General features: G+C 42.6%; 1 protein-coding gene across 2 annotated transcripts in view; it reads right to left on the minus strand.

Annotated features, from left to right (window-relative positions):
• Positions 1-10,645, minus strand: part of NLRC4 (NLR family CARD domain containing 4) — a 71,758-nt gene extending 61,113 nt beyond the window's left edge. For both annotated transcript variants that reach the window (XM_030195449.1, XM_030195448.1), the window contains exon 1: positions 10,363-10,645. The gene's annotated coding sequence lies outside the window, so the exon portion shown is untranslated. The remainder of the gene's footprint in view (positions 1-10,362) is intronic.
• Between the last annotated feature and the right edge of the window lie 16,160 nt (positions 10,646-26,805).

The following is a 26,805-nucleotide window of genomic DNA, read 5'->3' on the forward strand; positions in this document are numbered from 1 at the left end:
CACAAATACCTGGCAATATCCCAAAAAAGTACAAAACATTTTATACTGCTTATCCCAGCAATAGTGGATTTTCCCCAAGTCCATTCAATAATGGTCTATGGACTTTTCCTTTAGGACATTATTGGGCTCATTTTCGAAAGAGAAAGGCGCCCATCTTTTGACACAAATCGTGAGATGGGTGTCCTTCTCCCAGGGTCGCTCAAATTGGCATAATCGAAAGCCGATTTTGGGTGCCCTCAACTGCTTTCCCTCGCGGGGACGACCAAAGTTCCCAGGGGCATGTCGGAAGCATAGCGAAGGCAGGATTGGGGCGTGCTTAACACATGGGCGTCCTCGGCCGATAATGGAAAAAAGAAGGGCGTCCCTGACAAACACTTGGCCGACTTTACTTGGTCCTTTTTTTTTTACAACCAAGCCACAAAAATGTACCCTAAATGACCAAATGACCACCGGAGGGAATCGGGAATGACCTCCCCTACTCCCCCAGTGGTCACTAACCTCCTCCCACCCTAAAAAAAAAGTTAAAATATTTTTTCCAGCTTCTATGCCAGCCTCAAATATCATACCTAGCTCCATGACAGCAGTATGCAGGTCCCTGGAGCAGTTTTAGTGGGTGCTGTGCACTTCAGGCAGGCGGACCCAGGCCCATCCCCCCCTACCTGTTAAACTTTGAGCAGGGACTGTCTTTCTTCTATGTTTGTGCAGCGCTGCGTATGCCTTGTAGCGCTATAGAAATGCTAAATAGTAGTAGTAGTAGTAGTAAACTTGTGGTGATAAATGTGAGCCCTCCAAAACCTACCACAAACCCACTGTACCCACATCTAGATGCCCCCCTTCATCCCAAGGGCTATGGTAATGGTGTACAGTTGTGGGGAGTAGGTTTTGGGGGGCTCAGCAAACAAGGTAAGGGAGCTATGCACCTGGGAGCTCTTTCTGAAGTCCACTGCAGTGCCCCCTAGGGTGCCCGGTTGGTGTCCTAGCATGTCAGGGGGACCAGTGCACTACAAATGCTGGCTTCTCCCATGACCAAAGAGCTTAGATTTGGTCATTTCTGAAATGGGCGTCCTCGGGTTCCATTATCACCGAAAATTGGGGACGATCATCTCTAAGGTCGACCTAAATGTGGAGATTTGGGCGTCCCCGACCGTATTATCGAAACAAAGATGGATGCCCATCTTGTTTCGATAATACGGGTTTCCCCACCCCTTCACGGGGACGTCCTGCGAGGACACCCTCAGGAAACCTTGGGCGCCCCTCTATGACATTTATATCCCACACATACCTCCTAAGTTCAGTGTGGCTCACAGCATAAGAAACTGGGCATTCCAAGGAACATTATAAAACATTGCTATACAAAATAGTTAAAATCATTTAAAGACCAAATACTTCCTAAACAAATGTCTTCAACAGTTTTAGAAATGTACCATAACTTGTCTGATATCTAATCGCACGTGGAATCTCATTCCAATAACTTGCTGCCTGATAAGCAAACGTTGCTGAATAAAGCTTCTTACAGTCATTTTTCCTAGGGTCAGGATAATGTAATATTTAGAATTCGGGTGATAGCCATAATTAGAAAGTTTGTTTCCCAAAGACACCATCATCAAATTAAACAATATTGACACAATGGGGGAACCCTGTGGGACGCCACAATCAGAGTTCTGTGCCAGACATAACATTTTCACCTTATCTGATCTACTTATCAGGAAGCCCCTAAACCACTCAAGCACAGCTCCACCAACCACATAGTAATCCAGAATAAAAAACAAAACAACATGATGAGCCAGATCAAATGTGCTAAACATATTAAACTGCATTGAGTACCTTCTTTCCGATGCTAATTTCCTGTCTAACCTCTGCAAGTAATGTGCTTTTACCACATTCTCTGGCAACAAATTCCAGAGTTTAATTACATGTTGAGTGAAGAAATATTTTGTCTGGTTTATTTTAAATTTACTACTTAGTACTCGGGGGAGGGACCGAGATGGTGGCTAGATGCTGAGGAAGGTTACCTTGACTCTTGATGGAAATACTTGTTTTACATAAGAACAGAGTAGCCATAATGGGTCAGGCCAATGGTCCATCTAGCCCAGTATCCTGTTTCCAACAGTGGCCAAGCCATGTCACAAGTACCTGGCAAAAATCCAAATCATGGCAACATTCCATGCTACAAATCCCAGGGCAAGCAGTTGTTTCCTCATGTCTGTCTCAATAGCAGACTATGGACTTTTCCTCCAGGAACTTGTCCAAACCTTTTTTTTTCCCAAATCTTGTCCTTTTTCTGCAGTTCAACTATGTCTAATACTAAAAGAAAGGGGATAGTGAAAGTATCACCGCTGTCGGCCGGAACATCGTCCTCGATGCAGCAGTGGCTTGAGTGCTACATTTTCAGACCACAGCCCAAGAATCGGTGTGAGAGCCCTACTTTGAAGCCTGATGAGGGAGTGTCGGACCTTTTGGGACAAGACACGCCATTGTCTCCTCCGATAAGTAGCACACCTCTGTGAGTCAGAAAAGGGGATTGAATTCCCAAACACCTCATACAACTTACAACTTTCTGGTTGACAGCTGAGGAGTGGGAGATAATAGCTGTTATATAAGAAAGTTATCCAAAGAAGAGGAGCTGTCAGGGTCCCCCAGAACTCATAAAGCTGGAAGAGCCCTAACCTGAGAAGAAACTAAAGAAGACAATGAATTTTTCCAGACCTGATTTGCATATGATTTGTGGACAGTTAAAATCCCCAAATTATAAATTGCTAGGGAAGGAATCCAGGGGTGTGAACTTATTTTGTGGACTTTACAAACTAATTTTAAAGTATACAGTGCCTTGCTGATGATTGGATACTGAACTTGTTTGTTCAACCTGAGTGGGAATAAGGCCCATAATCAGGACCCTGGGAGTAGTCAACATACACCAGCTCCCTTACAAGTGCTTGGATCTGAACTGCTGGTAGAGCTATAATATCCAGAGCGGATACTGGTATTATCTATCTCAGTATAAGATACCTGCAGGCAGTTATCCATGTACCAGCAATATTCAGACTGGAATACAGCATTTTTGCTATCTTAGTTAATCATTTAGTGGAGTGAATACCGGTGCTAATCAGGTAACTGAAAACTCCACCCAGGTTACACTCCTGCAAAGATGGTGTTATGGTACCAAAGTGGTCTCTCAGGATTTTTAGTGGATAATGCTGCCAAAAATCTGGCTATGGGCCCTGATCAGCACTTACACAGATATGAGCTGCTCCTACCTAAATAAGTACTACTGAATGTTGACCTGATCTTTGAGTTTTATTTTAAATATAACAGGCCTGATATTCAGCCTCCCCCAGCTTTATTCTCAGATATTCAATGCCGGGCCATGTCCAGGCATTGGCATTGAATAATCAGGCACACACAGCTATATAAAACATAGCTGGTTAAGTGCCGACTCTGTCCCTGGAACACTCACAAAGTAGCCAGTTTCAGTTTAAGCACTAACCTTAAGTTCCACTGAATATGCCTGGTTAGCTCTGGACAAGCGAATTAAATGATTAGTAGGAGCCATTTATATCACTTTGAATATTGACCTGAAAGATATTTGGGTCAATATTCAGCTACAGTGGCCAGTGCTGAATATACATGGAGACCACTGACTGCCAGCAGCTAAGCACATTGAGCATAATTTTATCACATAGTGCCTAGGTTAAGTGACCAGGAAGAAACTAGTTTGGCCTATACAGGTGCCTATCAGGTTTATTTTCGAAAGTGATCCAGTGGCGTAGCCAGACCTGACATTTTGGGTAGGCCCAGGGCTAATATGGGTGGGCACTGTGTATATAGGTATGAGTAGTGTTTCTTGGGATACTACAAAATAATGCCTTAGAATACACTTGATGATGAATTTCTAAGTAATCTGCCCAACAGCTGCCCTGCATCAATATAAACCATATACATTCTTAATGGAAAAATAAATATTTTTAAATATAGCTACATAAAGAGGCATATTTTCAAAGCACTTTGGGAGGCTAAGTTCTATAGGTTTCTATGGAACTTTGGGAGGCTAAGTGCTTTGAAAATATGCCTCTAAGTCTACTATAGTGGCAAACATCTCAACGCACATGAAGGCGGTAGAACGAGAGGACATGAAATGAGATTGAAGGGGGGCAGACTCAGGAAAGATGTCAGGAAGTATTTTTTCACGGAGAGGGTGGTGGATGCTTGGAATGCCCTCCCGCGGGAGGTGGTGGAGATGAAAACGGTAACGGAGTTCAAACATGCGTAGGATATGCATAAAGGAATCCTGTGCATAAGGAATGGATCCTCAAAAGCTTAGCTGAAATTAGGTGGCGGAGCAGGTGGGGGGAAGAGGGGTTGGTGGTTGAGAGGCTAGGATAGGGGAGGGCAGACTTATACGGTCTGTACCAGAGCCAGTGATGGGAGGCGGGACTGGTGGTTGGGAGGCGGGAAATACTGCTGGGCAGACTTATACGGTCTGTGCCCTGAAAAGGACAGTTACAAATTCAAGGTAAGGTATACACATATGAGTTTGTCTTTGGCAGACTGGATGGACCATGCAGGTCTTTTTCTGCCGTCATCTACTATGTTACTATGTTACTATGTTACTATGACAGGATTCTGCAATATAATTACAGCAATGATATATATACTTCAAACTTTGCAAACGTTAACACCAATTCCAATAACAATACCTTTACAAAGGCAGCAGTGAATATACACAACAGAACAACGTATCCCATTGGAAAAGTCAGACTCATAGATCCCCACACAAACCACATACCAGCATACTCAGTCAAATGCAGAACACAAACCAACCCTCATCAATTACAGAATAAAGGACCAAAAAGTAGAAATTGTCTTGTAACCTGACATCAGCCCTTCTCTTCCCTAACCCCCCCCCCCCCCATCCATCCCTATAGCCCGTCATCAGCTTTTCCCTTCCCTACCCCCCCTCAACTGTCCTTGTAGCCCAGCATCAGCTTTTCTCTTCCCTACCCCCCCCCCCCCCCAAACCGTAGCCCGGCATCAGCTTTTCTCTTCCCTACCACCCCCCCCATCCATCCTTGTAGCCCGGCATCAGCTTTTCTGTTCCCTACCCTCCCAATCCATCCCTGTATGCCATCAGCCCTTCCTTTCCTTCCCAACACCCCCATCCATCCTCATAGCCCAGTGTCAGCCTTTCCCTTCTCCACCATCCATCCCATAGCTAGGCATCAGCCATACCCCACCCTTCCTTGTAGCCTAGCGTCAGCCCTGTCCTATCCTCACCCATCCCCCCATGGTCTGTTATCTCCTCTCCATGTCCCCCCACCCTTAAGGACACCAGCATTAAATATAAGACCTTTTTTTGTTTGTTTGTTTGTTTGTTTGTTTGTTTTTAATGTTCTGGGCACTGCAGACCCACCTCCACCCAGAAACCCACCTACATTAAATTGAAAACTTTTTTTTATTATTTTAACCTTTGTGCTGCAGAAACCATCCCTACCCAAAAACCCACCAAGGCACCATGACAAATATAGTACAACCTTTTTTAAATTTTAACTTGGGTATAATAAAATTAATTGGTGGTGGATTTCTGGGTGGAGGTCGGCTCTTCACTACTTTGGGGAAAAAAAGTATACTGAATGATTAAATATACCTTTTTTTGCCCTAGGCAGTGAAGAGTCCACCCCCACCCAGAAGCCCACCAGCACCACACTATACTTCTGGATACGCTGTCCTCGCTTGGATTCCAGGGCCCTGTTCTTTCCTGGTTCTCCTCTTACCTCTCACTTCGTTCTTTCAGTGTTCACTCTGGTAGATCCTCTTCAACTTCCATCCCGCTTTCTGTTGGTGTGCCTCAGGGTTCTGTCCTTGGACCCCTCCTTTTCTCCATCTATACCTCTTCCCTCGGTACCCTAATTTCATCCCATGGCTTCCAGTACCATCTTTACGCTGATGACTCTCAGATCTACATCTCCACCCCTGAAATCTCAACCTCAATCCAGGACAAAATCTCAGCCTGCTTGTCCGACATTGTTGCTTGGATGTCTCAATGCCATCTAAAGCTCAACATGACCAAAACTGAACTTCTCATTTTCCCCCTAAACCCACCTCCCCTCTTCCCCCTTTCTCTATCTCTGTTAATGGCTCTCACATCCTCCCTGTCTGCTTGGCTCGTAACCTTGGAGTCATCTTTGATTCCTCTCTCTCTTTCTCTGCGCATATTCAACAGATCGTCAAAACTTGTCGTTTCTTTATCTACAATATTAGCAAAATTTGCCCCTTCCTTTCTGAATACGCTGCCAGAACCCTTATCCACACCCTTGTCGTCTCTTGCTTGGACTATTGCAATTTACTTCTCACTGGTCTTACGCTCAGCCATCTCCAATTTGTCCAAAATTCTGCGGCACGACTTATTTCCGCCAGAATCGTTATACCCACACTAGCCCGCTCCTCAAGTCACTTCATTGGCTCCCTGTCCGCTTCCGCATTCAGTTTAAACTTCTCAAACTGACCTTTAAATGCATCCACTCTGCAGCCCCCCATTACCTCTCCACTCTTATCTCTCCCTACATTCCTCCCCGTGAACTCTGCTCACTGGACAAATCTCTCTTGTCATCCCCCTTCTCCTCCACTGTTTCCAGGCTTCGCTCCTTTTCTCTCGCGGCACCATATGCCTGGCATAGACTTCCTGGACCTATACATCTAGCTCCATCTCTACCTATTTTCAAATCAATGCTGAAAACCCACCTTTTCACTGCTGCTTTTTAGCTCCTAGCCACTACTCAATTGCCCTCCCCTTGTCCCTTCCTTCCTTCTCACCCATTACTTCCCTCACCCATAACTGTCTTGTCTGTCTGTATTGTTTAGATTGTAAGCTCTTTTGAGCAGGGACTGTCTCTTTGTATCAGGTGTTCAGCGCTGCGTGCATCTGGTAGCGCTATACAAATGCTAATAATAATAATAATAGGCTCTTTCAGAGCACAGGTCCAGTTCCCTGTGTCCTATGGGACTCTTTCTATTGGCTTGCCTTGCTCTCTGTGTATGCTGGGCAAGTTGTACCCTCAAAATAACTGCTATTCTGCAAACATGGTGTCTTGCATAGCTTGTATTTACAAAGGGGTGTACACATGAATAGAGCATGGGTGGGACATAGACGTGATGCCCACTTATGTGGTATTTTACAGTATACTGTAAATTATGTGTGTTCTGCCCTTCATTTGCATGGAGGCAGAACATTGGGTTGTGCCCTTGATTTACAAATCCCTGTAATTCTGTAGTTCCCTGTAATAGGCGCTTTCAGAGCACAGGTCCAGTTCCCTGTGTCTTATGGGATTCTTTCTATTGGCTTGCCTTGCTCTCTGTGTATGTTAGGCAAGTTGCACCCTCCCCCCTCCCCCATTGGGTTTGGAAAGTTAGTCTGCAACATATCTCCTCTGTGAACTGAAACTGCCTATGCTGCATTCTGTTGTATGATCACTTCAAGCAACCATGACTCTATCAAAAACAAAATTTCACAAGTATAAAAGTATAAACAGTATTACTACTCAGCATCTGGCTGAAAATCTCCCAGCATCTTTTGAATGGAGAGATAGCTGGTTGAGAACAGACTCCTAATTTGAAAGCAAAAACTCAAGTTATTTTTACTTGTTTAATTACTGCATTAAAAACAAATATTGGGTTCAAGAGTTCTCTCATAGTGATGTTCTATACTCTGTTTTAAACTGAATGTCAAGCCTAATATAAGTAATGCTTTTTAAGGACAGAACAATGTGCATCCCTACATGTGACCCTATCACCCGCACTTATGCCAGGTCTATGGCTAGGGTAAGTAAAGGCATCTAAATGTTAACCAATTTGTAAGTTTTATAAATAAATAAAATAAGTGTGGACACCAGGCTATACTAAAATTCTATAATGAATCCTAGGCACCTAAGTTCCATTATAGAATGGACTCATACCACCCATCCCTGAGGTACCTAAATCATGGAAGTGCCTGGTCATAAAATTGACCCCACAATGGCTATATTCAACTGCTATATCTATTGTTGAGTGGTTTAATTTGGGGCAGCCATTTTTGTATTTCAGTGCACTGCAGGGGCGTAGCTACTGTACGTGGAGCCTTGTGTGCCCAGGCCCCCCATTCCTGGCTCAAGCCCCAGTATCAGACAGCATGCACACACTCCTCCTCCCCCCCATCCCTCCGGTATCTCTCTCTCTTCCTTTCTTTCACGGTACGGTATCTCTTTCCTTTCTGTTCCCACTCCCAATGCTGCAATCCTCCAACTTTTGGCAGTGCAGCATCGGCGATCAAAGCAGCCTTGCCTCTTGCCATTCCCAGAAGCTTTCCCTATGTAGTACCCTGCCCAAATGGGAACAGGAAGCTGCACAGAGGGAAAGCTTCCGGGTGATAGGGAGGGTGACAGGGAGAGATGCTGGAGGAAGATAATGGATGGTGGAGGAAGATAATATGCTGGACAAAGGGAGCAAGAGAAAGAAGATATTGGTCAGAGGAATGAAAATAGAGGGTAATGTACAGAGGGAAGGAAAGAAAGCAAGAAGGTGCAAGAAGAGAGAGGAGAGGTAGCTAAAAAATGGAGAATAATAGGATGAAGATTAGTAGGGCTGGGACGAGGGAGATGACAAGCTGTATGTAGATGCATTTAAAAGAAAAGGAAGATTGACGACTGAATCGTAAGAACGAATGAAGTCTGAACAGATAGGGAGGTAGAAAAATAAATGAAGGAAAGCTGAAAGGAAAAGATCAAAGTCAGAGATGGATATAATAGAGAACGTGAAGAAGACAAGGGAGAGAAGAAGTGGCAGATGGACTGGAGACTTTGGAAAGAAAGTTAAGAAAAGACAGAGGAAAGCAGAAACTGGAGACTAGGACAAACATATCAGAAAAAAACAAAATGACCAGAAATCATATGTAGAAAGAATTTAATTTTTAATTTAGTGCAGTTTACAGTAGATTTACACTACTTTATTTATATTTTGCAGAGTACTTTTTCTCTTTCTTTTCTCTTTTGTTGCACTGCCTGCACAGTGTGGCTTCTTGGGGTTTAAGTTTAATTTCTGTCTACATATTCATATTTTAAATTTGTGGTCACTTTTCCTGTACTTGGCAAAGGTCTATCTGAGTTCAGTATTTATGACCAAGACCAGGAATTCTGTATGGAATTTCTATTTAAGCATGTGTAATAATTCAGCTTGTTCAGTTTCCCAATAGGCATATTGATGCTTTAGGTCCCAATGCAATATTTTGATGGGTTACTTTTTTCTAGTTTGGGTCCTTCTTGTGCTACTTCTGTAAGTTAGTGGTATTATAGTGAACTAAATTAGCTCTATAGGTCCTGATTGATTTTTGTTGGATTTGTATTATAGGCTTGGGACTGGAAAGAGTTTATATTTTTACAGAGATTACACCAAAATCAGAACTCTCTTAGTATGGTGAGTTCCTGGGGAATAAGGCATTTATATTTGCTATAAACCAAAGTTGAAGGATATGTGCCATTGTGGTAATTATTCTGCAGGATACTGCGATGTGTGTTGAGATGTTGACCAGACTCAAGCCTACTATAACGGCAAAGTTTAAATTATGGGATAATGTGACTTTATTTAAAAATGACAGTTAACTTCCAAGTTTCCATAAGTGTGAATGTGGTTTATGTTGATGCAGGACAGACTGTTTACTCATAAATTCATCATTAAGTACACTCCTAAGGCATTATTTAGGAGTATATGAAGAAGTACTCAAATCTATATGACTAGTGCCCCCATGTTAACTCTGCCCCCCCCCCCCAAAAAAAAAAAAAAAGGTCAGGTCTGGCTACACCACTGCTGCACTGTACAGCTGGTGGGGCTTGATGATCCCAGCCAGCTACATGAATGATGTGCCCGGCTGCTGGGTTGATGCTAGTACTTTTCTGGTACACATGATATGTCATGTGATTTCTTATGTACTACCTTCATGCAGGAAAGTATATCAGCGTCTACAGAGTGATTTATGGCACTGTTTGTAGCTGAAAAGTGAATCCTCTTTCTTTTTTTTGTTATATTTGTACCCCATGCTTTCCCAATCATGGCAGGCTCAATGCAGCTTACATGGGGCAATGGAGGGTTAAGTGACTTGCCCAGAGTCACAAGGAACTGCCTGTGCCTGAAGTGGGATTTGAACTCAGTTCCTCAGGACCAAAGTCCACCACCCTAACCACTAGGCCACTCCTCCACTTTCATTTTCTCTCTGCTAATTTCACAGTAAGCAATAACTTTCAGGTATACATTCATCTAATATAGCTCAGTAATCACTTCACGTTTTTAAGAACATGAGAATTTAATTTCAAATGAAACCAGTCAGACAAACTGAGCTCTTACCTGCCTGGCAATGAATAAACAGCAGACAACGTTCAAGGCCAGTGCTGGCTGCACAAGTTTGTTACTCTGCCTTCAGGACAGGGTTTATTTCAGGATCTGTAAACTAGTACAATTCTTTAAAACAGCACCAGCTTCAGAGCTAGACTTGCTCACTCCGTCATGATGAATTCTCTTGTTGTTTTTAGACCTAGAAGCATTTTCATTTTCAGAATTGAGTCTGTTTAATTTCCTGTAAGCTTGTACAATTGTGCTTCCTGTTCCTTCCTGTTCCAACTGCATTTCATCATCTTTCTTCCACGCACTGAACCCTCCCTGTGGTCTGTTTCTGAAACCTTATTGCCTAGGACAGGAACATGGTAACAGATAACCTTTTGTACATCTAAGCTAGTTATGCAATAACATACATATTTTTATTTACTTCCGTTTTTCTAGTGATGTCTCAGAACAATTTACAGCATAGCAATACAGAATGCATTGTTAAATCATTGACAATCAAAGCAAGAAAACTAAACACACTGCCCCCCCCCCCCCCCCCCCCCCCGATATTCAGCTGGCGACAGCCTATTGTCACTGGCTGAATTAGGTCCCAATATTCAATGCTGGGCCATGTCCGGGCACTGGCACTTAATATTGGAGGCTACATGTGGATGGGCTGGGCGGCGGAGCTTATATGGGCCCAGCAGATAATTAGCTGGGGCGGTCCGCCACCCGCCCGCAGGCTGGCCAAAACCCGTTCGGACGCCTGGACATGTCCTCAAAAAGAGGACATGTCCGGGTAAATCCGGACGTATGGTAACTCTAATTATGGTTAATCCCAAAAAAGCCAGCTCTTTCTCCCTTCCTTCCTTCCTTCCTTCCTTCTTTCTTTCCTCCTTACCCAGCACTCCCTCTTCCTCTCCAGTAGTACTTCCCCACCCCCTTTCCCATACCATGCCAGTGTTGACCTTAGAAATGCATACGCTCTACATGTAGAAGATCCTTCAAGAGGTAGTGTGTCATGATTTAGGCTCTAAATCCCTTTCTGATGTTTTGGTGCCACCTCAGTAAGGCCAACACACAATCTCTCCACTGCAAAACACTATACATAAACTTGTGCAAAAATACACATAACCTTACCAAACCATAATAGCACTAATTCAAAGGTCAGGACGAGCTACAACCTTATGTGTGGAAAGGCAGCACTGTAATTATACCGGGCTCTAAAACACCAATGCACTAACTAGTGAAAAAAAACAAAAACGGCTGCAAATACTACATGCTAGCAGAGTACTGCACCTTGATCACTCATAAAAAACTCATGGCACAACAGAACTATGACACAAGGAACTAGAAATCAAAAAATATGAAGGCAAAATACTGAACTGGAAAGTTACCTCAAGAAGTTAGACTCGGCAAGCAGCAATACTAAAGAAACTGAAACTTACAAGCAAAGTATCAGAGATGCACATTTCCAAAAGCTGACATATTCCAATTAATAAATTAGTACATAAGTACATAAGCACCGCCATACTGGGAAAAGACCAAGGGTCCATCAAGCCCAGCATCCTCTCTCCGACAGTGGCCAATCCAGGCTTCAACAACCCGGCACCCCTCCCCAAAAAAACGTAATTCTTAATAATGTTCAATGGACTTTTTCCTCAGGAATCTGTCCAAACCCCCTTTAAATTCCGTAAGGCCAACTGCTGTCACTACATTTTCCAGCAACGAGTTCCAGAGTCTAACTACACGCTGAGTAAAGAAAAACTTTCTCCTATTTGTTTTAAATCTACCATATTCTAGCTTCATCTTGTGTCCCCTGGTTTTGTTGTTGTTTGAAAGTGTAAACAAATGCTTCACATCTGTCCGCTCTATTCCACTCATTATCTTGTAAACTTCTATCATATTACCCCTCAGCCACCTTTTCTCCAAGCTGAAGAGCCCTAACCTTCTCAGTCTTTCCTCATAAGGAAGTCGGTCCATTCCCTTTATCATTTTCGTCGCCCTTCTCTGCACCTTCTCTAATTCCTTTTTATCTTTTTTGAGATGCGGCGACCAGAATTGGACACAATATTTGAGGTGCGGTCGCACCATGGAGCAATACAATGGCATTATAACATCCTCGTGTTTGTTTTCCGTCCCTTTCCTAATAATATTCAGCATTCTGTGCACTTTCTTAGCCGCCGCAGCACACTAAGCAGAAGTTTTTAACGTCTTATCAACGATGACTCCCAGATCCCTTTCTAGGTCTGTGACTCCTAACGCAGAACCTTGCATGACATAGCTGTAATTCGGGTTCCTTTTACCCACATGCATCACTTTGCACTTGTCAACATTGAACTTCATCTGCCACTTGCACGCCCAATCTCCCAGTCTCGCGAGGTTTTCCTGTAATCTTTCACACTCCTCCTGCAACTTGACGACCCTGAATAATTTTGTGTCATCTGCGAATTTAATTACCTCACTAGTTACTCCCATCTCTAGGACATTTATAAATATGTTAAAAAGCAGCAGTCCCAGCACAGACCCCTGCGGGACCCCACTAACTACCCTTCTCCACTGAGAATACTGACCATTCAGTCCTACTCTCTGCTTCCTATCTTTCAACCAGTTCTTAATCCATAGTAATACCCTACCTCCGATCCCATGACTCTCCAGTTTCCTCTGGAGTCTTTCATGAGGCACTTTGTCAAACGCCTTTTGAAAATCCAGATACACATTGTCCACCGGCTCCCCATTGTCCACATGTTTGTTCACCCCCTCAAAAAAATGCAGTAGATTGGTGAGGCAAGACTTCCCTTCACTAAATCTGTGCTGACTTTGTCTCATCAGCCCATGTTTTTGTATGTGCTCTGTAATTTTATTCTTAATAATAGCCTCTACCATTTTGCCCGGTACCGACGTCAGACTCACCAGTCTATAATTTCCCAGATCTCCTCTGGAACCTTTTTTAAAAATCGGCATAACATTAGCTACCCTCCAGTCTTCCGGTACCACACTTGATTTTAGGGATAGATTGCATATTACTAACAGTAGCTCTACAAGTTCATTTTTCAGTTCTATTAATACTCTGGGATGAATACCATCAGGCCCTGGTGATTTACTACTCTTCAGTTTGCAGAACTGACCCATTACATCCTCCAAGTTTACAGAGAACTCGTTTAGTTTCTTCAACTCGTCTGGTTCAAATATGCTTTCCGGCACCGGTGTCCCTCCCAAATCCTCCTCGGTGAAGACCGAAGCAAAGAATTCATTTAATTTCTCTGCTACGGCTTTGTCTTCCCTGATCGCCCCTTTAACACCATTTTCGTCCAGCGGCCCGATTCTTTAGCCAGCTTCCTGCTTTTAATGTATCTAAAAAACTTTTACTATGTATTTTCGCTTCTAACGCTAACTTTTTTTCAAAGTCCTTTTTTGCCCTCCTTATCTCTGCTTTGCATTTGGCTTGGCATTCCTTATGTTTGATCTTGTTACTTTCAGTTGGTTCTTTTCTCCACTTTCTGAAGGATTGTTTTTTGGCTCTAATGACTTCCTTTACCTTACTGTTTAGCCACGCCGGCTGACGTTTGGTCTTTTTTCCCCTTTTTTTAATACGCAGAATATATTTGTCCTGTACCTCTAGAATGGTGTTTTTAAACAGCATCCACGCCTGATGCAAGTTTTTTACCCTGTGATCTGCTCCTTTCCATCTTTTTTTTCACCGTTTTTCTCATTTTGTCGTAATGACCTTTTCTAAAGTTAAATGCTAGTGTATTTGATTTCCTAAGTTCACTTACTTCAATGCCAATATCAAAATTGATTATGATCACTGTTATCAAGTGGCCCTCGCACCGTTACCCCCTGCACTAGATCATGAGCTCCACTAAGGACTAAGTCTAGTATTTTTCCTTCTCTTGTCGGCTCCTGAACCAGCTGTTCCATGAAGCTGTCCTTGATTTCATCAAGAAATTTTCTCTCCTTGGCGTGTACCAATGTTACATTAACCTAGTCTATATGTGGATAATTGAAATCCTGTAGTAATTCGGAATAAGTAGGATCTATTTTCAATAATATTGTCACTATCCTACCTATTATGCAACGTGTATGCAACGTGTAATGTTAGAGATGTACATTTCAATTTAAGGTATGTATCTCTTAATGAATATCGGGTTAAAAATGAATCCCAGCAATGCTGAGATACATGCTTATACACAGGATGATGTTTTTCCTAAGCTTATTGTTTCCTTCCTTGGATGTAGATACAGAAAAAGTTACAGCATTTATTCCTCAATACAGTTGACTATGTTAACCTAATTGCAGTTAAAGAACTACAACACAGTCTCACAGAGGTAAGAGGCAATAAACACCTCTAATCTCCCATATGACTGACATGGTCCATTGCTTAACTTCGGAGATATTAAGAACCACTTAAATAAAACTTTCTTTTCTTTGAACTATCAAGACAGCATGTCTCATCAAAGAATACTATGGTAACTGCACCCTTTGAAATGGTTTAGTCTAACAATACCTGAGTCGGGGATATCATACTTTTAAATTATGTGAGGACTAGAAATCAAATATATTGGTATATAGCATGTTTAAAACAGATTGTATGCATTATGATGTAATATGATAAGCTCAGGCTATTTTCATAGTATATATATATATATATATATATATATATATATATATATATATATATATATATGATATTGGCTAATTTACTGCTTTAGATATCTCCCTAGAAAAGCTCTTTTTTATGATGGTTTTAAGAATAGAGATGTCTGGTACCGATTTACAGCACAGGATATAACAATGCATTTTTAAGTAAACATTTCCAAATTTGAAAAGTAGAAATAACTTATGCATACGGCTGTAATTAATTATTAGGTCAGGTTTTAAAGTTGTAACCTCGGAGGACATCTCTTGTAAAGATTAAAATTCCCAGAAGTCCTGGGCTAATTAACCTCTAACAAATGGAAGACTCAAATACTTCCCACAAAAGCGTGGTGCTAAAAGTAAATAAAACACTAATGCATTTAATTTCTTTAATAACAATATAGCCATAAGGACCGCATGTTATTAACTATACAAACTTGGGAGGTCCTAACCCCCTCTCTTGGGAAACCCAGAGAAAAATAAAGCCTTCAAAAAGACAGGGCACATTTACTAATTCTTAACCAAGATAGCAAATTATCATGTTGGATTCCATCACCCAAAAACCCGATCAAAACTATTAGTTCTGCCCAAAAAGGATAGTATTCACTAAGAAAACACTTTTCAGATAAGAATTACTAATTCACAGAAGAAATGGCCTATTAGACCTAATAAATCATTGATGTCAAAACAATACCTATAACAACATTCTTTCTAGACAGTGTAGGCAATATTGTGTTATATAAAAAACAAAAGTCTTCATGATTTTCTTTTCATAAAATTCAGCATAAATGGTTAAATCTGAAAAACTGTACTTTGCTGCCCTCTAATGAACTTTAGAGGCAACTACCTAAGCAATTGTCTTTTTCGTGAGGACGGTAGCTATAAATCTGCATCTTTAAAACAAGCATGATTTCTAGAGAGACAGGAAAATTGATAATAGCTTGATTGAAGGGAGGTAAGGAAAATGCGTATTTATTGTTCTTCCGCTGGGAAAGTTCTCTCCCTGTTGTAGCCTCATCTGCCTGTACTTTTTACCTTTGGCTGGCGTCCCTTAGATATATGGGACCCTAGCCTCCGGGATACTTCCCACCAGTGGCGTAGCCAAGGGTGGGCTGGGGTGGGCCCAGGCCCACCCACTTTAGGTTCAGGCCCACCAAGTAGCAACACACCTATAATGTGGCTGGCAGGGACCCCAAGCCCCACCAGCCTAAAACTCCCAACAACTTTTTGCTGCCAGTGAAAATCTGCTATTAAAATGGTATACAGGGGAGAGGGGATGTTGGAAAGACCATATGGCATGCAGGCGAGAGAGGGAGAAACCAAATCCCTTGTAGGACAAGGCGGAGTGCTGTCCACCCACCTTGGGTCCAGGCCCACCCAAACTTGGGTGTCTGGCTACGCCCCTGCTTCCCACAGAGGCAAAACTAGACAATTGGGCTTGTCCTAATGGATCCTCTTGATCCATTATGTCTTCCCACGTCTCAGAGGAAGCTCTTGGTATTTCCCTCTCTGGAGTATCTTTTAATGTGAATCTTTCAAACCTGTTTGCAGGATACTCCTGAAGCCATTTCGATTGTTTCCAACTCTCCAATCAACTACTGAAAAGCAGCTGGAAATAACACTAGTAGTATGCCATTGGGCTTTCCATAGCTAACAAATTCATATACACCTGCAAAAGGTATCTGATATGACTCTGAAATGCAGTGAACCAGGCTTTCAAGTGAGGATAGTACCATGATCCATTCGTTAAGCCCCTGTACAGTGTGAGGCAAAAGTGAATCACACAGCTCTCCCAGTTGGTAAATATTTTCACTTCTGCTTTGGGAGTTCATGGTTGAATTTAGAACTCGCCCAAAAATGTCAAACAGAATCAAGCTCACAGGGACACTCACTTGAACAGGCCCAAGCTGTCACAGGTGTTTAAATAGACAGCAGGTCATGTAAGTGTACCAAAATTCCAAGTTCCAGATCCAAGATCCCAAGCTGTGCTGACTGATATGCCACAGATTATTGTAACCTATGATACTTACTAGATAAAGTCCAGACCAGCTCACTGAACTGCACTATCATTCCAGCATGTTGGGCATACACAGTTTATAATTTTTGAAACCAAATGAAGATCTCTCCTAACATATCTACATATCAACTCAGTCTCCACCCAAAGGCTAGCCAAGCCTAGCTCATCTAAATCTACCTCTGTCTCTGATGTAAGTCCCTGCAAATAAGGCTTCAAAGACTCCTTGAGCTAACCAGTCAATTTCTGTCTCCAGGGACTGATTTAACTCCCGCTCCTGGGTGTAATCAATTTGAGCTTGGGCCAATAGAGTCTAGGTATGTGCCAATTCTTGCCTTTCTGGTTATAGCTATACCATACACTGACCTTTATACAGCGTAGTTCTGCAAGACTAGTTTATTTATTTATTCATTTATTTGTTACATTTGTATCCCACATTGTCCCACCTATTTGCAGGCTCAATGTGGCTTACATAAAGGCGTTCGCCAATTCTGGTATGAACAAATACAGTAATGTTGTGGTAGAATAAGGTTCGTGTGTACAGACACATTAGGGAATCATAGAGAGGAAGAGAATCGTAGAGTGGAAGAGTTATTACTGACACTGACACATAAAGCTTTTTATTCATCTAGTCCATCATATCTGTCTAACCATATTATCCCCTATACACCAACTCGGACACTTCGGTCATTGACAGGTAATAGACTTGTAATTCCATCCCCATCTAAGCTAGATGGAATCAACGCGAACATCGGCATTTTTTTTCTTAGCTCCCTCACTTTGGAATTGTCTTCCTAAAGAACTTAGGCTTGAAGATTCTTATACTCATTTTCGTAAAGCTTAAAAACACATTTCTTTCGAGAGTCATTGAAAAAAAACTCTTAAAATAGAAATAAAGGAAAGAAACCAACAAACTTTTAGTTTTTTGATTTTTATCATTGTTTTTATGACTATAGCCTGTGAATCTGTATGTGTGTTGATTTTTTTTTTTGCAAGTGCTTTTCTATCATAAATGGATTTCAGAGCATGTCTACTTATTGTCTTAATGATATTTATATTGTAAACCGTTCTGATTTACCTTTGTAATAAGTGACGGTCTAGTAAATAAATAAACGATGAATGATATGTCCATTACAAGCTTTGGTTTCATTGTGTTGCAGGGTACAGGCATTAAAGTTGGGTCGGAAGGGTATGCGTTTTTGAACAGGTTAGTTTTTAATGATTTCCGGAAGTTTAGGTGATCATAAGTTGTTTTCACGGCTTTTGGTAATGCATTCCATAGTTGTGTGCTTATGTAGGAAAAGCTGGATGCATAGGTTGATTTGTATTTGAGTCATTTGCAGCTTGGGTAGTGGAGATTTAGGTGTCACGTTTGTGACCATTTCCTTGTCTGTGCTCACCTCGCCCTCTGGTGGCCAGACCTGATGGCTACAATGGACTGTCCTGTTTACTGTCCACCCGTTCCCAGACTTCAGCCCAGTTCAGTCCAGATCTTCCGGGCTGCCAGAATTGCTTTCCTTGTTTGTACCTGAACAGCACCCGTAGTTGCCTTGTGATTGCTGCAGTTGAGCTTTAGCAGCTGATGGGCTTTATTAATCACCTAGAAACTTCTCTGTTTGCCTTTGCATCGTCTAAGGTCCCTGGTATGTGGGTGTGCTCTGTGCACTTCTGCCCAGTCCAGCTTTATTCTGAGTTCTTGCCTGGTTCTTGTTTGTTTGTGTGTAGTTAGTTTTGGTTTTATTGTTTAGTTCCTAGTCTTGTTTCTGGTCTGCATTTCCTTGTCTTGTGTCTGTGTTCTTTATTAGTGGCTGCTTGGCAGCTTTTAGTCCTGACTCCCTCCTGTCTCTGTTTCTGTCTTAGTGGCTGCCTGGCAGCTTGTAATCTTGACTCTGTTGTGTGTTTCCTGCTGGTATCCAGTTCCTGCCCAGTCCGGTAAGTCCTGCCGGCCGCCTGCACCCAGGGGCTCAACTTCTGGGGAAGGGTGGTCAAGTGTTCTTGTCCAGTGTGTTCCTGCTTTGCTTATCCCTGTCTGCAGTCCCTGCTTTGTGTGTGTGTTAGCCCAGTGCTGGTTGGGGTGGTTTTGCCTGCCACTGCCGCTCCTTGGCAGTGGCCCAAGGGCTCACAAACCTAGTTGCTGCTTTGAGACCTGAAAGAATGCAAAAGCCATGAGCTCGGCAAATCATCCTCCAGCAGGGCTTCCTGCCCATGACTTTTTCCTTTGTTGGCAATCCGGGTCTCAGCCCGGGTGCCGCTCCTAGTTTGGATTTTGATCTTGACCCAGTTTTTGATTGTAATAGTTTTATCATGCTTCGTGATTACCAGGAACAACTTCTCTTTGATCCAGCCTTAAAGAATACCCCTGAAGCTGCAGCGGAGAGAGAGTGTGTCTGGGAGCTTGGGTTCTCTGTAGATGTTATAAAGAAAACAGCTTTAGAGCCTAACACACAAAACGTATGAGCCTTTAAATAGTTAACTCTCTTAGCAAGAATCACAAATCACTTCTATCACATTCCACCAACTGCTCAGTGCAGAAAGATAAACAAAAGCAGCCCCTGCCCCAGGGGCGTAGCTACGGGTGGGCTGGGTGGGCCCAGGCCCACCCAATCTCAGCTCAGGCCCACCCAGTTTAAAAGCGCAACCACTTTCTTCCTGTCTTGCGGCGGCGCCCGCCCACTCAGCCACCTCCCACCTGCTTTTTAGTCTCGGGCGGCACTGGCATCTCTTCTAAGTCTGGACTTCAATTGCCATCCCGCGCCGTCTCATCCATTGCGTCTGCTCCGCTCTAATTTGTTAAAAAGTAAGCAGGTTTAGCTGCACGGCACATGCAATGCCTACCATAGGCACCCGATTGGGCTACTCGGCCTTCCCCCTGTGACGCAACCCGCCTCCTCCTCTTACATGATTTCTTGCTTCCGTTCCGTGAGGGTGGGACGCCGACGTGTCACAGGAAGATGTCTGAATCCCTGAGGCCGGCCTGCTGTGATCACTAGGATGGAGACCGCTACCAGCAGCACTGTATGCTGCAGACTAATCTACATCGTAGAAACGAAGCGAAGGCAAGTATCCTGCAAGTCCGATTGCTTCTTTGGGGGAGGGTTGGGGAGAAGCGGGACAGAGGGAGAGATTGCGCCAAGGAGGGAGGAAGGAGCAAGGAAGGAGTGGGACTGGTAGCATCCTCACTTATATTTTTAAACATGCCAGCTTGTGTAGCATGAGGATATACATATAGGAAGAGTATTGGTTTTATCGGTTAGAGTACACATTTGTTCTAAATTTAATTCATTGTATCATTTGGAGGTGCTGGCTATAGGGACTCCCTGTATTCATGCAGAGATGTTTTCACTTAATAAAAGGCCTCCGAAACAGATATCATGTTATTAGATGCTTAACAATCAGGCTATTTATGAGTATAATTTTAAAAAATATTAACTAGGTTGAAGGAGCCTACATCAAAAGAAAAAGGTGGCATTTGGGAACCTGCTCCTTTTGTTTTGTGGATTTTTTTTGTTTTGTGGATTGCAGTGGTATATTATAAAAATTCACTTGCCTTTTTTATTACTAGTATTTCACAAAGAGGTATTGAATAATGAGGGAAGGGCTTCCGTCATGCAGAAGGTCTGTCATGTCAGTCTAAATGTGCCAACATTATCCAGTTTAGCACACTATTAGCTGCCAAGTTCATACAAAGTTAATTATGTTCAATGGAAAATAAATCTGTTGGCTCAAGCTGCTTGCTATGTGAATATTCCATCACTGTTTCATTACTGCTATCAAGTATTATATATATATATATATATATATATATATATATATATATATATATATATATATATATATATATATATATATATATATATATATATGCATTTTAATTTAACATCCATCTATTAACAATAAATGTTGGATACAGAAATAAAATAAAGAGAAAAAAAATAAGAACGGCATACTGCCTAAGTTCTATGGAAAAAATTACATTTCATTTAGACCACAACTTTATGGCAAGATACAAGGATAATAATAACCTAATAGGTAATATAAAGAAATTAAAGAGCAGGATCATGAAGAAAACCCGCAGCCAGACATCTCAGCGTTTCCTCTCTCTATTGGACTACCTGGGTTGAACGTCCAGTGCTTTCTTTAGAAATCAAAAATTCCTTCAATTTCTTGGGTTCCATAAACATGTATGTAACTGAATTCAAAGTTATTATACATCGACAAGGAAAAACGAATTTAAACAATCCTCCCAATGCCAGAATTCTTGATTTTAAACAGAGAAACTCTCGCCGACGGGCTTGAGTGTCTCTATTCAGATCATGGAAAATTCGAACTGTTTCCCCAAGAAATTTATGGTTCAAATGTTTAAAATAAAGTTTGAAAATATTTGTTTTATCCATTTCGAGTGCAAATGAGACGATAAGAGTAGTCCTTTCAGTTTTCTAAAAACTCTGTAAAATTCAATTCTGGTTGTTGTGGTTGAGGATTCAAGGGGTTTGCCTTTCTCCCAGTTATGTACTGAGTATGTACAATCGGAGGGAATCCCTCTATTGGGAGACCCAAAATTTCTCTGAAATATTTTCGTAGCATATCCATAGCTGGGATTAATGGAGATTTGGGGAAATTTAAACCGCAAATTATTTTTCTTCCCCTGATTTTCAAGAAACTCTAGCTTACGTGCCAGAATTTCTCTATCCTTCGCCACTGTTCCCGCAAAATTTTTTAAAGTAGAAAGTTCAGTTCTCAAAGTCTCTATTTGTCCTTCCTGGGTTTGAAAATTATCTGAAAGTTGATTTTGTGTTTGTTTTAATTTATCAATGTCTTGAGAAAAAGTACAAGTTACCTGGGAGAGCAGAGAGTTCATTCCCTGGATAGCGTCCCATAAAGAGTCCAGAGTCACCACTTTGGGTTTTTTTACCTCCAATAATACCGGTGTAGCTCCCATCAGAGAAGGGGTAGAAGTTAACAAACCCCTCTGTTGTTCCGTTCCGATTGGGGAAAGACCAACGTCGAGGCCTCCTGAGGGCAACGGGACTTCAACCACTTCGGGCGTCCCTTCCGCTCTCACTGTCAAAGTTGATATGCTTCCTGGTTGTGGAGGACTGATGTTCCCAGGCGGGCTCAACGAGACCGCCTCCTCGCTGATCTCCGCCGACGTTGTTGCGGAGCGTTCCGAAGCGGGTAACCGCATGGTCAATGGCTGAACCCCGTACTGCTCCAGAACCGTTTGTCGAAAGGGGGGAACATTCCCTGGGAGTATGGAGGCCGACTCCTTGGGTTTTCCCTTCCGTTTCCCCATGTCCTGCACGGAGAACAGAGCCTCCTATCGAATAGTAGTCTGGTAAGTCAGGAGCTCAGTCACCTGCATCTGCTCTGAACAGCCATCTTGCCATTATAAGTATTATATATTAAGGGCACTTGCTTTAAACATAGCTTTAATTTGTTTATCCAGTCCTTACATGCACATGGTTTTGCTTTTTAAACCTAAAGGTGAAGCCTAAGGTTGGTTAAGCAATGAGGTGTAAACTATGCCATTTCTGATTTTACTTGTTTTGGACTGCTTTGGGTCCTGCTCTGTACAGCTGCTGTCTGGAATTTTGGAAGATGGAAATGAGAAAATAAAAATTAGTTTTGGATGTACTCTGTAGAAGTTATGGATGTAAGCCCCGCCTCTGACCCTGCCCCCTTTAGCCTCCCTAAACAGCTGGGCCACCGACTGCCTTCTGCCTACTCCCTGCAGTACGCATGGCACAATGGCACCGCGACCACATGCAGTGCCGCATGGGAAATGGTGCTGCTGGCCCAGCTGTGCCGCAGGCTCACCTCCTTCACAGTGCCTGCCTGCCGGCCAGTTCTAGATTTAGTCTCTCAGTGCTGGTGCAGTTCTCCAGTTGATCATCACACATCATCATCATCATCACAGCAGCAGCAACAACACTCCCCCGCCCAGTCCCACTCAACAATGGTACAGGACTGGAGCCAGGGTGCTCTGCAGTCTGCACCACGTGCAACTACAAGCAGCTGCCTAGCAGGTAACATACATTTATTTTTAAAACATTTTTAACGTGTAATTGTACTCAAAATGCTGGCTGATGGTGGTGGGCTTCTGGGTGGAGTAAGCATGTCACTGCCTACAGGATCTATTTCGTGTTTTGATACATATATATAGTAATCTTTTAATAATCAAGTTTGATTACAAGTTCATGTTTTTTTAGATGTTATTTATTTTTTATTTTCTTATTTTTATTTGACTTTATTAGTTTATTATTATATTATCAAAAAAAATTTATAATCCTTTAAATCATCTAATTTTCAGGTATTATAATAGTTCATTATATTATATATATTTTTTAATTTATTTCCATATAATGTTTTGTATATACGCACATCAGTATGCATGGCTGCATTGGTTCATTTATTATTTATTTTTGATAGATACCATTTCTTTCTTATTTATATTTTTCTTTTGGTTGCCCACTTATTTTCACATCTTTTAGTGACATGGTTTTATGCAAATGTCCATTGCATTAGTTTGTATCTACAATATGGACCACTGAGGCAAGCTGTGCTGTTGTTTTATATATATATATATATATATATATATATATATATATATATATATATATATATATATATATATATATACACACACATTTTTATTTACTTCACTTCTTTTTAATCTATCATCTTTTTGTAATTTATTATTTTTTTATATAATTTTTCTTTTAGTTGCTCATTTATTTTTCACATCCTTTAGAGATAAGGTTTTATGCAGATGTCCATCCACTATATATATTACCGAGGCAAGCAGGGCTGCTGTTTTGATTTTTTCTCAGGCAGTCCTTCGTCGTTTTTACAAGTTTCTTCAGGGCATTTGCTCAGTTTGTTCAAAAATATGTTTTTCATTATAGATAGCATTTAGATATACACTTTACTGTGGGGTTTCGATACCCTTTGGCGGAACATGAGTGACGTCACTTCCTTTTTTATTTTAAATCTCCTTGCGTTGCCGTAGTTCGGTTTTCGGTTATCCGGTTAGACAGAGAAGGTTATGCAGTAGCACTCTGTATGTGGTATGTAAACACACTTATATTTCTCATAATTTGAATATCGTAGCTTACAGCGTCTTTAGGATAGACGGGCTTTAAGTATACAGGTTTTAGACACTTTATTGAAATGTGTCACCTATAAGCTTTCTTTTTTTATTCAGTCGAACAGTACTTTGCCATCGCCATCTTTTTTACTTTAACTCAGCTGCTACTGGTTTTGACTACACCGTATGGTTTTCATTCCCCTTTCAAATGTACGTGGAGGGGGATAATCGAACAGGGGCGTCCATCTTTAAGGACGTCCATCTTCAAGAACATCCCCGCGATGGGGCGGTACGAACCGTATTTTCGAAAAAGATGGTCATCCATCTTTCGTTTCGAAAATACGGTCTGGACGGACCAAATGCCATGGATTTGGTCCTTTCTGAGATGGGCTTTTTTTTTTTTTTAGCGATAATGGAAACTAAAAACGCCCAGCTCAGAAACGTCCTAATCCAAGCCATTTGGTCGTGGGAGGGACAAATGTACAACACTACCATAGCTCTTAGGGGTGAAGGGGGCAACTATATGTGGGTACAGTGGGTTTTAGAGGCCTCCCATTTACAACCACAAGTGTTACAGGTGGGGGGGGGGGGCGTGATGGGCCTGGGTCTGCCTGCCTGAAGTGCACTGCAGTACCCACTAAAAGTGCTCCAGGGACAGGACTTGTTGCTGCTGTATAACCTTGGCACAGCAGTTCACACCTGAAGACTAATCTAGCTGAATACGTCCTTTATTTGAATAAGCACGTTTAATCACAGTTAACTGCAGATCAGAGGTTGTGCCCCAGTGGCAACGAGTCTCGCTGATACTGAGATTAGCAGTAGGTCCGAGCTGGCAGAATGGTGTACAATGCCCTCTTTCAGCAAAATTCAAGGTAAGAACTAAGTGCTGTAACATGGCTAACACATGAAAGGGATCTAAAACTGTCTTACACAAATGGCCACTACCTCATGGACTACCGGAAACAAAACAGGGTACACTCTGACCCAGTAAACAGAGGGAAAAGCACCATGGGAGTAGAGCCTACCAACTACCAACATCGTGAGCATTTAACACAAGCTAGTGGAATCACAGAGCCCAATACCCTATGTTACTATGTTACACCCACCACAATGCTTTGCTGATGTGACTCTGCAGTGCCCTTAAAAGGTGTCACACTCACCCGAGACCCACATCAGAACCAGGGAAAGGCTGTCAGAGGATAGAACACATTCTGCTGTCATGGAGGTGGGTATGGCATTTGAGGCTGGCATACAGGCTGGGGAAAAAAGTTTGTAAAGTGGGTTTTTTTGATGGGAGGGGGTTAGTGACCACTGGGGAGTCAGGGGAGGTGATCCCCGATTCCCTCCAGTGGTCATCTGGTCAGTTGGGGCACTTTTTTGGGACTTGGACCTGAAAAAAAAGGGTCCTAATAAAGTGGATCAAATTCTCGTCAAATATGCCCTTCTTGTTTTGATTATCAGCTAAAGACGCCCATCTCTCCTCAGCCGATAACCACGCCCCAGTCCCGCCTTCACCACGCCTCCAACACGCCCCCTCCCGATTTGGGTCGAAATATGGGCATCTTTCTCTTTCGCAAATAAGGCGGTTTGTGTGCCAAAACAAGTGGTTTCACTTTTCGGTTGTTTTTGCTCTTTATTTATTTATTTGTAGCATTTATACCCCGCTCTTTCCCGCTCAATAGCATGTTCAGTGCGACTTACAAAGTATGGGTGCAAAAGTATCACGGAAATAACATAGTTATATAAAGTAGAACAATGTATGGGTACAATAGTATCATAGAGATAACATAGTTGTATAGAGTAGAGCAAGAGGAAGAGATGTGGGGGGAAGAATTAAGGCATGTGTAATATTAGTGGTGTGGGTTGTTCGTAAATTAATTTGGGTTATTTGGATAGGCTTGTTTGAATAGGTAAGTTTTCAGCAGCTTTCGGGACGCGCTGAGAGGAAAGCGACACAAGAGGAGACGAACCTGGCTGCCTGCGAACCAGTGAGCATTGCTGCCTTCACTTCTGGACCCGTTCGCTTCGCTGCGACTTGGAGAGGGGAGGGCAGGGGAGAGAGGAGACATGCTGGGCAGGGCAGGGGGGAGAGAATTGCTGGCATGGAGGGCAGTGTAGGGGAGCGAGGAGAATCGCGAACGGAGCGCGGGAGCGGGACCTCAGAAAAAAGGTGCCAGTACGCCGTACCGGCGCGTAACGGCACAAAAAAAGCACTGTCTGTAACAGTCCATCTCCTTCCAGTTTCCCAGTAGCAGGTATATTGGTGCTCTAATGTATTTCAGTAGCATAATTAAATGAAATAAATACTTCTGAAGGTTACAGGTATGGATGGGGATGGAGGAGATTGCTTGCGGGAATGGGTAGGAGTGAAATGGATGTGAGGACAGGTGGATATGGGTTAGATTCTAGTGGTGTGCCTTGCCAGTATGCTACAAGATGAAAAAGGTTGAAAATCACTGGACTGGAGCCAGGGGTGTAGCCAGACCTCGCCGGGAGGGGGGTCCAGAGCCTGAGGTGGGGGGACACTGTTTAGCCACCCCCCCCGAGCCGCTGCCACCACATTGGATCCCCCTGCCGGCCTGTCAGTGATCCCCTTGAACCCCCCTCCCGCCACCAACCCTCCCCCGCCGTCGCTGCCCGCCCCACCGCCGCATCAGATACCTTGTTTGCTGGCAGGGGTCCCCGAACCCCGCCAGCCGAAGAGAGTCTTCTTCAGCGCCGGAGTAGC

Source organism: Microcaecilia unicolor, chromosome 3, assembly GCF_901765095.1.
Source record: "Microcaecilia unicolor chromosome 3, aMicUni1.1, whole genome shotgun sequence".
Classification (NCBI taxonomy): domain Eukaryota; kingdom Metazoa; phylum Chordata; class Amphibia; order Gymnophiona; family Siphonopidae; genus Microcaecilia; species Microcaecilia unicolor.